Source organism: Mastomys coucha, unplaced genomic scaffold (genome assembly GCF_008632895.1).
Source record: "Mastomys coucha isolate ucsf_1 unplaced genomic scaffold, UCSF_Mcou_1 pScaffold23, whole genome shotgun sequence".
Classification (NCBI taxonomy): Eukaryota; Metazoa; Chordata; class Mammalia; order Rodentia; family Muridae; genus Mastomys; species Mastomys coucha.
In genome coordinates this window covers 42604223-42617915 of record NW_022196906.1, presented here as the reverse complement: position 1 = coordinate 42617915, position 13693 = coordinate 42604223, and positions in this window count along the sequence as shown.

Sequence of the window (13693 nt, the reverse complement as noted above, 5' to 3'; positions counted from 1 at the left end):
CCAGATGAAGTATCCACTACATCAATATTTTCACACTGCAAGTTACCATCCACTGGAGTATCATAAAATCAATTGACAGTCACAATGCACATTATAAAAATGACAGAGAACAAACTGGACAAAAAAATGCTAATAGTGGAGCAGCGTGCAACAATATTTTATGAGGTTTTGTTTTACAAATCTGCATATCTCTCTGCTCACATACTGACCTGCACTTAGACACAGTTAAGTGAGCCCTGTAGGCATCCTCCACCCAGAGTTAGCTTCCTGGCTGTGTAGCCATCTGAAAGATGGTTATTACATTCCTGTTACTGATGTTTTCATTTCATTTCTGTTGCTGTGAGAAATTACTCTGACAAATAGCAGGTAATGGGAGAAACTTACAGTTCCAGGGTGCAGCCCACCATTGTGGGGAAGTCAAGGCAGAAACTTCCAACAGCTAATACTACCACACTCACAGGAGCAGAGAGAAACGAATGTACACACCATCCATTACTTGCTTGTTGATCAACTGCTCAGCTCAATCCCTCCACTCTGTGATAGTTTAGGACTCCCTGCACACACTAGGCGGCTGGGTCTTCGCATATCAGTTGATGTAAGACAATCTCCCCACAGACATCTCCCCAGGCCAAGCCAACGCAGATGACTCTTCACTGACACTCTCATTCTAGGTGATTCTGGGTTGTGTCAGGTTGCCAGTTAAAAGCCAACCGTCACAACTTGATGATGTGCTACTGGGTTATGATATAGCATCCATTTATTTCTGACTGTGATCCAAAAGGTTGAAAAAACACTTGCCTATACTCTGGGCTTCTGAGATTGGATGACGAGAACTTACATTTTTCTTTCAAAAGATGTTGTTTCTTTCTCCTAAAGAGTAACTAGTGGCTCAGAGAAACTGACACACAAACAGATATAACACCAGGAATGAGAGAAGGGCACAGATGAAGAGGTAATAGGTAGTAGTGGGTGCTTGAGGGGAAGGTGCCAAAAAACCACAGTGTTTGTTCTGCATCTTGCAGGCCGAATAAAGGTGTGTTTGGCAACTAGGGAGGGAAGAGGAGCCTAAGTACAGTGTGTACCAAAGCATGAAATGACTTCTGCCAGTAGCAGATCCGCCCTTAACTGGCTTGTTCTTTCAGTAAAACCCAGACCTAAACAAACATTTGGCTTCTGTTTTTGCCTTTTCTGAAATCAAATAGACCAACCAAGTCATGAGCAAACAACAGATTCAGGGGTCACTCTTGTCCCAACTTGTAAATGTCTTTGACCTCTGACCATGCTTGGCTTTTCCTAGCAGGCTTTCTAAGGGAAGTGTTGAAGAGTTTCACCCTGAGCAGACTTGGATGATGAAGGAGTCTGGAGAGCCATGCATAATGCCCTGGGGAAGAACAGGGAGAAAGAAAGCTATTAAAGAGGTGGTTAGGCCATTTAGTGTTATGCAGCCCAGCCTTGGTAATTCCTATCATCTGGCTGTCAAGAGTAATCAAAGGACATGTTCATGATATGGCTTACTAGGCTTCGCTTTGAAGACTGTGACTACCTCTCTAATTTCAACCTCCGGCCAACTCAGAGATTCGAGGCAACCAGTAAATCATGTGGAGGGAAGGATGTTGGAGATTGAAGACAGAAAATATGATCATCATTAGAGTGCCACACCACTCTCATCAGGCTAGAGACCCGTCTTGAAAACAGGGGCAATAGGCATCTCTCAGGACTGGATTGAAATCAAATGAGATGCCCATAAAGTCATTCCATAACCTGCTATGCTATATTAGAAATCTGCAGTATAATTAACTCCTTCTAGAACAGCTGTTGAAACACAAGGTGTAGCTGGACAGTGGTAGCGCATGCCTTTAATCCCAGCACTTGGGAGGCAGAGGCATATGGATCTCTGAGTTCGAGGCCAGCCTGGTCTACAGAGTGAGTTCCAGGACAGTCAGGGCTATACAAAGAAACTCTGTCTTGGAAAAAATAAAAAAATAAGAAAAAGAAAAAAGAAAAAAGAAAAGAAAAAGAAATGCAAATTGCTACATTCATTAGATTTTCTTAAGGAACACTTGGAATCTGACCTTATTTAGAGCTGGGCACTCACTCAGAACTTATTTACCACACTCTCACTACATTCTAAATCTTGTCTCTGGCTTCATGCGAACTAAGGGATATCTGGGGGGAGGGCAGAGGTCATGGAGTCTCACAAAATCTAGAAAGTATGTGTGCTAGTTAGCTTTAATTGTCAAACAGCCTCTAGTCATCTGAGAAGAAAGCCTATATTGAGGGATTGCTTAGATTAGATTGGCCTGTGGGCATGTCTTGGGGGATTGTCTTGATTGTTAATTGATGTAAAGGGGCTCAGCCCACTGTAGGGAATACCATTTCCTAGGCATCAGTGGTGGTTCTGGGGGCTATAAGAAAGACAGGGGAGCATAGAGTACCTTCCATGATATTTTGCTTAGGTTTCTGCCCAGACTTCCATTAGTGTTGGACTGTGATCTGGAAATGTAAGCTAAATTAATCTTTTTCTCTCCTGAGTTGCTTTTGGTTAGACTGGGGTGTGTGTGTGTGCTTTTCTTTCTCAGCAACAAGATAAAACTATAACAGTACACTATACTAAATTGGTCTTTTGGTGCTCAGGAATCGTCAGCCTTTTCTGACAGAGTCCATCCATATGAGACACAGCGGGCTTGCCTTACAGCTGTGCCTCTTGGGCATAGCCCAGGTCTGTGCAGCTCAACTTCCTTACAAAACATGTTCACCATCTATGCTGCATTTTGAATACTACAGCAAAGAGAAGCACCACTGTGGACGGACTCATGAGCACATCCTGCTTCGTATTTTCCAGTAGGAGTAAGAATCTCAACTTTTTGGTCCTTCCTCTCTTCTTTGCTGGCCAGTTTCACGCTGAGTGGAAGCACATTGCTTGATCTCTATGAGGCCAGCAGAGGGCGCACACGGCTCTTACTAAAGCCCTTCCAAGCCTGAGACCATTCACACCAGAAGGAATTTAAATAGAAATTAAACCTTCCAAAACAAGAAACCTATTTCCTTTGGACACTCTACTTATGAGGTTGCTAGGAAAAGGGGACGAGTGCTCAGCACATTTTTCTCTAACAAAAAAAAATATGTGATTGCTTTCGCACATATAAAATTTTTTCCCTTTTGGGTCTATACACAAAATGCAAATTTTAATCACCCTGTACAGAGGCTCCAGGCCAGTTTAGCATGAGAAATGTTGAATATTAGATTATGTGGTTAACTTACCATCATCTTCTATTTCCTGTTTATTTAACAAAGGGACAAGAGGTTTTTGTGCTTTTGCAAATCTTTTAATATTCAAAAAAATCAAGAAGCATTTTGGTGGTTTTGGTTGCTAAAAGCCTAGGGTCTAGATTTTAATTTTAATTTTAATGGTGTCTGATAAATAAGTGGGAAGACTTGGGCTGAATTGCAAAGCTTCCACAGACCATTGAGTTAATATTACCTTTGTTCTGACTTAAGGGTTGAAAACCAGAAAATAGTTTCTCTCCCGCTTAGATACCATTTCTCCCTTTTCAGGGAAAAAAGGCCTTTGGATATTTAATAAACAGGTAGGTTGTTTTTAGCCAAGTGACTTTATACTCTGGAAGAGCAGGTACATAAGCAGAGCAACACAGGGAGGAAGACAGATAGATGGTCCTAGAACAAACTGTTGGCTGATCGCTCCCTACTGATCAACGAGGAGTCTCTGTTCCCCTTAACTTATCCCCACCTCTCCAACTTTCTAAGTGCAGTAAAGTTCAGCAGTTTAATATGGACCTCTGCCCTTGCCAAATCAATATATTGACTACATCTCTCTAATGTGAGTCAAGCCTTGGAAAATGAAAAGCTAAAACCTTTTGTTTAATTGATGAAAAGCTGAGACTGGGGTCAAGCCAAAGGACTTCCACCTCTGAAGGCCCTGTTTTCCAAGGCACAACATGAAGGGTTGAATTATGTACCCACAAGGTCCAGTGCTCTGTGATTTTATTCATTAAAAACCATGCTTTTTGGAAGAGAATTCTAGCACAAACGCCACCAGAATTAATCTCGTCGTTAGGTTTCAAGTAAAGCAGACGGGGCTGAAGCTCAGTTGGTAGTGATTTCCTAGTGTACACAAAGTCCTGGGTATCACAGGAGATCTAGTGTGGTGGCTCGTGCCTGGAATCCCAGCACTCAGGTGCGGAGACAGCTGGAGAGCAGAAGTTCAAAGTCATCTCTGGTGGCTACATATGAAATTTGAGCCCAGCTTCAGACCTTATCTCCATAGAATTGTTCTTTTTTTTTTTCAAGTGAAATTAGCTGTACCCATCCATCATTCACACAACCCATCATTTCCCTCAGCTTCCAGGGGTGGAGGTGGGGGTGGCTTGTATTTTTCCTGGTGACCCCTGGGTCAGAGATTGCCCTTATGTTTCATTTGGGAACCATCTCTTTCTGATCTTGGCCTGATCTCTTTTCTGTGTATCACTACCCTGAGCCTATGGTCTCCAGGAATCCTACTGGCTATCACATACTTGAGCTATAGACTTGACCCAAGCTTCAAGATTTCAAGATAACGGGGAATCATTCACTCCGTAGGATGAAAGCAATTTAATCTTGGTGTCTGCACTTAGCTACGGTTCTTCATAGGAATAGAACGAATGGAGTGTATGTATAAGAGGGGGTTGATGAGATGGTCTTGCATAAGAAGAGACTGGAACATCTTATGATGCTGTCTCCAGGCTACAGAGCCAAGGAAGCCAGTAGCTGCTCTGGGTAAGAAGCTGGAAGCCTTGGAAAGAGGAGCCAATAATGCAGCCCCAGGATGAGTGGGGAAGGCCTCTCTAGCCCACCTCAGGGGTCAAAGGCTGAAGAATGTGGAAGTCTAACGTCTGTGTGTGACAACCACAGCAAAACCTGAGCTAGTCCAAGAAAAATCAAGAGTAAGATCCAAAGAGAGGGGAAGTGAACAGCAGCCCCCATCCCTAACCTAGAAGCTATCAAAGGAAAAATTAGTTTTCTCCAATGGAGTCTCACTGGGTATATAAACCACACCTAAGGGCATGCCCCGTGCCCAGCAGTAGATGACCAATAACAACCAACAGCAAAATTAATTCAGTGGTATTTTTGGAGTGTTTTGTGTTTGTTTGATTGATTTTTGTCTTATAATGCTTTGTCTGGGCATATTTTTCTAACCTTACAGGTCTTTTTCTTGTATACTATAGTTTTCAATTTTGTGTTTTTATGGGATTTCTGTGTGAGCAAATGTGTGTATCTCTACATCTATATGTGTTTCTTGTGTATTTTCTTTGCCCCCTTTTTCTGTTTATTTTTTATCTCTTCCTTCTTTCCTTCTTTTCCTCCTTCCTTTCTTTCTTTTTCTTTCTTTCTCTTTCTCTCATAATTTATCTTTCTTTCCTTCTTTTCTTCCTTTCTGCCTTCCTTCCTTCTTTTTTCTTTCTCCTCCTCTTCCTCTTTTTCTTCTCCTCTTCCTCCTCCTTCCTCTCCCCCTCCCTGTATTCCTCCCCTTCTCTTCCTTCTCTCCATACCCTTCCTCCTCCTTCTCCCTCCTCCTCTTCTCCCTCCTCCTCTTCTTCCTCTTTCTTCTCTGCCTGTTTCTTTTCTAATGAGAGACAGAAAGGCAGGGTATGGACTTGGGTGGATGGGGAAGATCTGGGTCAGGCTAGGAAAGGGAAAATGTGATCAGAATATTCTGTATGAAAAAAGAAAAGACTGGGAGCAAAAGCTTTCTCTTTCCAATTTGTTTTCACATCTTATTGATGGAGAGAATGTTCAGTAGGATCTCCCCACTAAACTCACACTCCCTCATGCCAATCATCTCTGGAAATACTTTCAAACACACAACAAGATGTAGAGAGAATATCTTGTGTATTGTATGGATGCATCACTTGTCAATTAAAAAACCCATGACCTATGGCTTAAGCAGGGAATAGAAGGTGGAACATCCAAGAGGCAGAAAGAATTCTGGGATAGAGCCATGTGGGAGACCAGTCCAAGAAGATGTGAGGAGATAGATGCATGGTGTCTGAGCACAGGTAACCAGCTACATGGCAGAATATAGGTTAAAATAATTGGGTTATTTTAGTTATGATGTAGTAAGAGAATAGCCTAGCTGTATGGCCAAGATATTTGTAAATATATTTTGAGTCTGAATCTTATTTCTGGGAGCATAGTCTGGGAAGTAGGATTGGATCTAACTTTCACATCTAGAAATATCTTATCAAATCTCTTAGTCCAGCCCAGTTGTTACTAGAGTAGTCAGGGGTAAAGCCTGAGCCCAGACAGCTCTAACAAGCCTGGGACACCTGACCTCAGCAGGCCAACTAGGAAGACAAAGTGATTGGGGAAATGCAGAGGTTTATTCAATATGGCCACACTGAGGAAAGGAACCAAGAGGCCAGTGACTCAGCTCTCACTCCAAGGTCCACCTTTGGAATTCTCATGTAAAGTTTATGTCTAAACAGAAAGCTAAGAAGTCCTGGTCAAAGTGTCACCCATCCCTCATCCTTGCCTGGGTTCCAGGCTCTCCTGCAAGATTATCTGACAGGTGTCACCACCGTGTGACATCTCTTTTCTAGAACCAAGTTTTCAACTCGTTGGCACGGAGGCTTCAGCCTTTCCTTCTCCCAGAACGAGATTCTTGGGGGAAATTCCAGTTCCTTAGGAGTTGTTCCAAAAGTATGATAGCCAAAACGAGGGGAACACATGTCTTTTTAGAATTTCCGCATCCCTGCTATGATGGTTCAAAGTTAACTAGTGTCTGAGTTAGGGTTTTATTGAGTTAGGGTGAAGAGACACCATGACCACAGCAATTCTTATAAAAGAAAGCCTCTAATTGGGGCTGGCTTACAGGTTCAGATTTTGCCCATTATTGTCATGGTGGGAAGCATGGTGATACACAGGTAGACATGGGGTTGGAGTGGTAGCTGGGAGTTGTACATCTGAATGGGCAGGCAGCAGGAAGAGAGAGAGACCGGGCATGGCTTGAGCTTCTGAAGCACCCATAGTGACACACTTTCTCCAACTAGGCCACATCTATACTAAGGCCACACCTCCCAATAGTGCTGTTCTCTGTCCATAATCCTATTGTAGGCATTTTCATTGAAACCACAACAACCAAAGTCAGATATTACAACCCCCCTGCTTGTCAAGCCACCCTGCAAACAAATTGCTTTAAGCCATACCTACTCCATCTCCAAATAGAGACAGCAAAGCTATGATTTCCCTAACACATTGTCCAGGATTCAGCCAAAAGCACACTGACTTCTTCCTCAGAAAAGAGCTGGGGTTTTCCAATAGTCTTCCTTTATTCCTGACACACTGTCACAGTCTCTTGATCCTAATCCTATTGAGGAATTTCTGCCCTTAACACATTATTGTGCCTCCCACCATCCTTTCTTTGGTCCCCAGGCTCCTCCTCTGTAGATGCTGCTTAATCCCAAACAGCTCATCATTTTACATCTTCAAACCTTGACTAGACCCTTAGAGCTTCACTTCCTTTGAGAATTCATGGTATTTTCCTTGAAAGGAACTTTTAAAATTGTATTTAAATTAAAGAGCAGGGGCCAGAGGCAGGAGGGCCATCAACTCTATCTTAGATAGATAAATGGATAGGCAGGCAGACAGATAGATACATGATACATAGATAGGTGATAGGTAGAGAGAAAACAGATAGATATAAATGATAGATGATGATAGACACATAGAAGATGGTAAATAATAGAAAGATGATGGATGACAGAGTGATGGATGGATGGATGGATAGATAGATAGATAGATAGATAGATAGATAGATAGATAGATAGATAGATGAATTCTAACCAAGAAATCAGATTCTGAGCTTCCTAACACTCAAAACAAACAGAAAAAAAAGAGTGCTAGGAATGGTCATTAGTGCTGGTCAGACAGGACTACAACTCAGACACACTCCTATCCTGACCTTCAAGTCACAGTCAAGGTGGATACAGGTGAGTAACTTTATTATATCACATGGTGTCACTAGGAAAGCATGGAACCAAACTTGTCTTAGAGGAATTGACACATAGGGGAAGAGATGTCTAAGATAAAGTAATATTAGCTAAAGAGGGGTATGTATGCATGTGTGTGTGTGTGTGTGTGTGTGTGTGTGTGTGTGTGTGTAATGAGGTTGAGATATAGAAAAAAAACACATGTGCAAGAACATACAGAGGACAGGGAGACAGTGCCCAGGCTTGGTGACTGTAGATGTGGTAGAATGCACCTAGACACACACACCACCCCCACACACATTGAACCAGCACACCTAGCCTTTAGCTGCTCTTACTGCTGGCTGTCCACAGCACATAGCAGCTCCTTCTCAGGAATGTTCTCATAGCTAATGGGAGACATCTCGTCTAGGGATAAGCCATTGTCCTCAAGGCAGCTCTCAACCCATGGTCCTCTAATTCCAGAAGATTTAAATGGCACGTCCTCCCATAAGGGAGGCCACTTGTTAATGCAGCTTGTGTTACTGTGCCTTTGTCCTCATGAATCAAGGCACCCCCAGAGTCTGCCTGATATCACATCCTTGCTAGGTCTCTCCCATTTCCCACGTTAGTTCCCCTTAAGTGTGATCCCTGAGGTCAGACATTGCAGAACATGCCTTTAATCCCAGCACTCAGGAGTAGAGGAAGACAGATCTCTGTGAGTTAGATGCCAGCCTGGTTTACACAGTGAAATCCTGCCTCAAATAAAAACGAAAACAAAACAATAACTAAATGACATCTCAAATCCTTGGACTATGCTTCTGAGAAACAAGTTTTAAAGATGGTGCTCCTGAGGCTGAAGTTGCCAGGAGAAGCTGATTTAAAGTTTTCATTGACTTAAGCTACAGCTATTTTCAAAACATTTCCTCTGATTGGATTTAGTCAGCACTCATCTCATAACCACCTGTAACTCCAGTTCTGTGGATCCAATGCCCTCCTCTGACTTCCATAGGCATCTGTACATGTGTAGCAAGCATAAACACACCAAGCACACCCAAACACATAAATATAAAATAAACAAGTCCTTTTTTCAATAGTTCCTCTATGATACAGCCAATTACACTTCTGATTCCAGAATCACAGTTGAACTTTACCTTCATCCACCACTGATTTTACAAATAAGAGACACCAAGATCAGGATATCACGGCGCCTGAATCTCTTTTAAAAGCAGGAATAATAATCTGTGCTCCTTCATCTTTATTACAGACCAGGCAGAAGAGAGCCTACCTCAAGCTAGAAGAACATTGTATCTTATTTGAGGCTAAGACCTACAAACTTTTGCCATGCCTCACATCAAGTAAAGAGAGTCTCTTATGTAGTTTCATCTCTTATGTGTTTGGTCTCTTACATGGTTCACCAGTCAATCAGTGACTATATCCACCTTGAAAATAATGATAAATTAAGTTTCTAAATCTATAAGGTCCTGACATGGACAATTTCTGACACTTAATCCTAAATAGCCTAGTGTTTCTGTTATGGTTTGTATATCCTCGGCCCAAGGAGTGGCACTATTAGAAGGTGCAGCCTTTTGGAGTAGGTGTGGCCTTGTTTGAGTAGGTTTATCACTGTGGATATGGGCTTTACAATCGTCATCTTAGCCACCTAGAAGTCAGTATTCTGCTATTCTCAGCTCCTCCTGTACCATGCCTGCCTAGATGCTGCCCTGTTCCCACCTTGATGATAATAGACTAAACCTCTGAACCTGTAAGCCAAGCCCAATTAAGTTGTCCTTTGTAAGACTTATATTGGTCATGGTGTCTGTTCACAGCAGTAAAACCCTAACTAAGACAGTTTCCTTCTTCCCTTTGTCCCCTATAGATTGAGGTGAATGACCACCCATGATTCAGGCTGGGAGATGGACCGGAAAGATGAGAGAACTCTGGTAGAACTTACCATGAGGAAAAGAAGTGGAGCCCCTCCCCAATATGCAATGAGCCTTTCAGTTTCTTGCTCCTGGGCAGTGAATACAATCCATGAATTAAAGATAATTAGTGCCCTTCTAGAAAGCACAATTTTAATTACAGACAGTTAAGTGTGTTTTGGGCATTTGAGAGGAATCAAGTGTTTCACAGTTCACAGAGGGTCCTTGCTAGCTGGAGGGGAAACTTGGCATTCTTGATAACTCAGTTATCACTAGAGGAATTTGAGAAAACCAGTATTCAAGGGACAGTGGAGGATGGGGCAGTCAACCTTAATAAAATAGAACACCCTATTGATGGGTACCCAATGGAGGCTGAACACTCAAGCCCCTGGGATGAACTTGCTTTCTCCCTTCCTTTGATCTCACAAGAAACTACTAAGTGTCAGGAACTAGGCACTATAAAAATAAACAATAAATCTAGCATACATGGCCTGCCCTCTCAGAGCACTTGGTTGATTGGCAAATGCTGTGGGGTAATGCTATACACTGAAGCTATATGTTGAAATCTAACTCAAGGTGACATTTCCAAGTAGCTAGTCAGATATTATCAGGCTTGAAGGCCCCTGAAGATGGATGCCTCCCTCATAGACAGCAGTCACATTTCTGCTCTTGGGTTGAGAAATAACTTCTGAACTGCTCAAAAGATCACAATGCTACTATCAGCCAGATAGTCTCATCCTTTCTAGTAAAAGTAAGAAATTCCATTGTCCCTTCCCTTAAGATTTAATCTGGAAGGACTTGTCAACCACCTGGACAGGACTGTCTCCACACCTCCCTCCCAAAGTTTATTTTAAAGCCACCCTGGGGACTTTAAGAAATAATATAAAACTCACCTAAAAATGTATGGGCCTGTATCTCTCTTCTGCTGCTGATGCCTGTGGCTGCACGGTGCATTAGTTAGTTAAAAGGAGGTAATGAATGAGTGAGATATTTTATTATAGGAAAGAGAAAATAGGCTGGCCATGTAGAGAGAAAGAAAGGAGAGGAAGGAGAGGAGAAGGGAAGGGAAGAGAGAGAGAGAGAAAGAGAGAGAGAGAGAGAGAGAGAGAGAGAGGAAGCAAGAAAGCAAGAGAGGAGAGAAAGAGAGAACAAAGAGCAAGAGAGGAAGAAGACAAGAGAGAGGGGAGAGGGCGAACCGCCCTTATATTGTGTGAGGTGTGGCTATCTGTCTGTGGGGCGGGCCATGCCTGGCTGTGATCAGATGACTGGGGGTAGGGTTCAGCTAGAATGCTGGGAGCTTGGGGCAATGTCTACCTGACAGAGCACACATCTCCTGTGGGGGCAGTTGTGAGAGGTTGTGACTGAAACAGGAGTGAAGGACTCAGGCGTTCTGGTTGAACACCTTCCATCCCTTGCAGGCAGAGATATTGTCAACTGGGTCACTGGGGTTCAGACCTATTACTCGACTGGGCCTAGATTGCCTGAACAGACCACTGACCTACAAAAATGTAGATTAGCACAATAGACTCTGGCCACTGGCTACGTCACCCCATGGAAGTGTTTTCCTCTGGAACCATTCTTATGCACTGGCCACTGTCATCCCTTGATAGTACCTCACTTGACTCTAATGCAGTCGGTTATCTATAGTATACACAGTGTGTCTCCTCTGGATTCTTTCCACAGAGATCTCACGACATGGGGAAGGTGTGGACCAGCCTGGTCTTGCAATAGCTACAGGAGATGGAGTCAGTGGGAGTCAATTTGATCATGAAAATGGAGCCCTCATGAATGGGTAGGACTAGAAACTTCATGGAAAAGACACAGAGTGACAAAGCTCCTCCAAGTGAGACAACATTAGAAAACAGCCATTTAAAAACCAGAAAGAGGGCAGTCACCAAATGCTAGGTGTGTGTGTGTGTGTGTGTGTGTCTGTGTGCACGCACATAGGTACACAAGTTCCATTGTACATATGGTAGTCAGAAACAATTTTCAGGACTCAATTCTCCCATTGCAGTTGGTTTTAAAGCAGGGTCTTTCTTGTTTCTGCTACTATGTATGTCAGATCAGCTGGCTTGTGAGCTTCCAGCCGATTTTCCTTTCTCTGCTTCTTGTCTCATTATAGAAGTGCTGGAATGACAGATCCGTACAATAGCTTTTTCAGGTGAGTTTTAGAAACAACTAAGATAGGCTTGCATGGGAAGAGCTTCTACCCATTAAGCCTTCTCTCCAGCCCCAACTCTTGCCAAAGACTTTTAAATTAATTATTCTTAGTTATCACATTAAAACGATAGGTTTCATTATGACATTTTCATACATATATTATTGGACTTGGTCATACTTGCTTGTGCCCACCGCCAATCTTCCTCAGAAGTTTTTGAGCTAAGATCTTGGAATGAATAAAACCTGGCCAGGTGTGTGGTTAGAGGACTGGGGTCGGGTGGGAGCAGAGAGGAGAACAATACACAACAAGGATGGGGCAACAAGGAAGCATGGCTCAGTTTCAGAATGGAAGCAAGTTCTCTGGAGCTGTTCTGTAGGACTTCAGTGAGAGTGGGTCAAGATAGGCTCTAAAAAGAGATGCAAAGAGTGAAGGCTTTGTATTTAATCTTAAGTAAAGTGAGAGACACTCCGCTGTTTAAAGGGAATAGCAAAGCCTTAAAGAGATTTCTAGCATCTTTAGGTTTTATCCAGGGAAAGAATCTACAACTTCTTTGGATTGTTAATCTGCCAGGTAACTGAAAAAAGATGTTTACCTGAGCCTTTTACTCTTGGCTACATTGGATCCCTTCACAGCTGATCCTCCATGGACAAGGGATCAGATCTAGATCCTGTAACTCTACATCCATAATGTGTATGTGTGTGTGTATATGTGTGTATGGTGTGTGTGTGTTCATATATATGGGTACATGCATGTATAAATTCATGTGCACATATATGCATGTGCATGTCAAAGTCAGAGGCAAATTCACATGTCATTACTCAAGTGCTGTCCACTCTTGTTTGCAACAAGACCTCTCATTGACTTGAAACTTTGCCAAACTAGTCTAAGCAGTGAACTCCAGGGGTCCACCTGTCTCTCTCCCTTCCATGTTGCTGTTGATGGGACTACAAGTGTGCACTACCATGCCTGGCATTTTTGAGTCCTGTGGTTCTGACTCAGATCTTCACATTTGTAAGGCAAGCGCTTTACCAATTATGTGGTCTCCCTAGCCTTCCACATCCCTTCACAACAGCTCCACCTACTTTGCTCCAATGTTCAGTCCTCACTCAACATACCTAACAATTAGAATATATTGCATAAATATTTGTCAAGTGAAACACTGGAGAGATACCTTTGAGTGTCTCTCTCAGTGGCTCACAGGGCCATTTGACCTGTCCCTGTATGCACTGGGAATCTCTAATTACCACAAGGTTGAGTCAGCAGATATAGTATTACTGCTCTTCATAACTTAACAAATGATATTGACTCATTGACAGTGAACTCATGTTAACAGCATTGTAACACACACTTGAAGGAAGCTTATTGAACAAACCTATTTCCCTGTTAGATACATTACAGCCTTCTTGTACTTAAGAAGAGAAGGTGGCATATGGGTATAGAAAGATGACTCAGTGGTGGAGAGAGTAGGCCTTCTGCAGAGGACTTGAGTTCCCAGTACCCACATTGGGTAGCTCACAACCACCCTGTAACTCCAGTTCTAGAATATCCAATGCTGACTTCTGGTCTCCATGGACACTGCACTGACACTCACAAACCCACACAGATACAGGAACCTATACATAATTTTTAAAAGTAGGAGGACAAGGAGG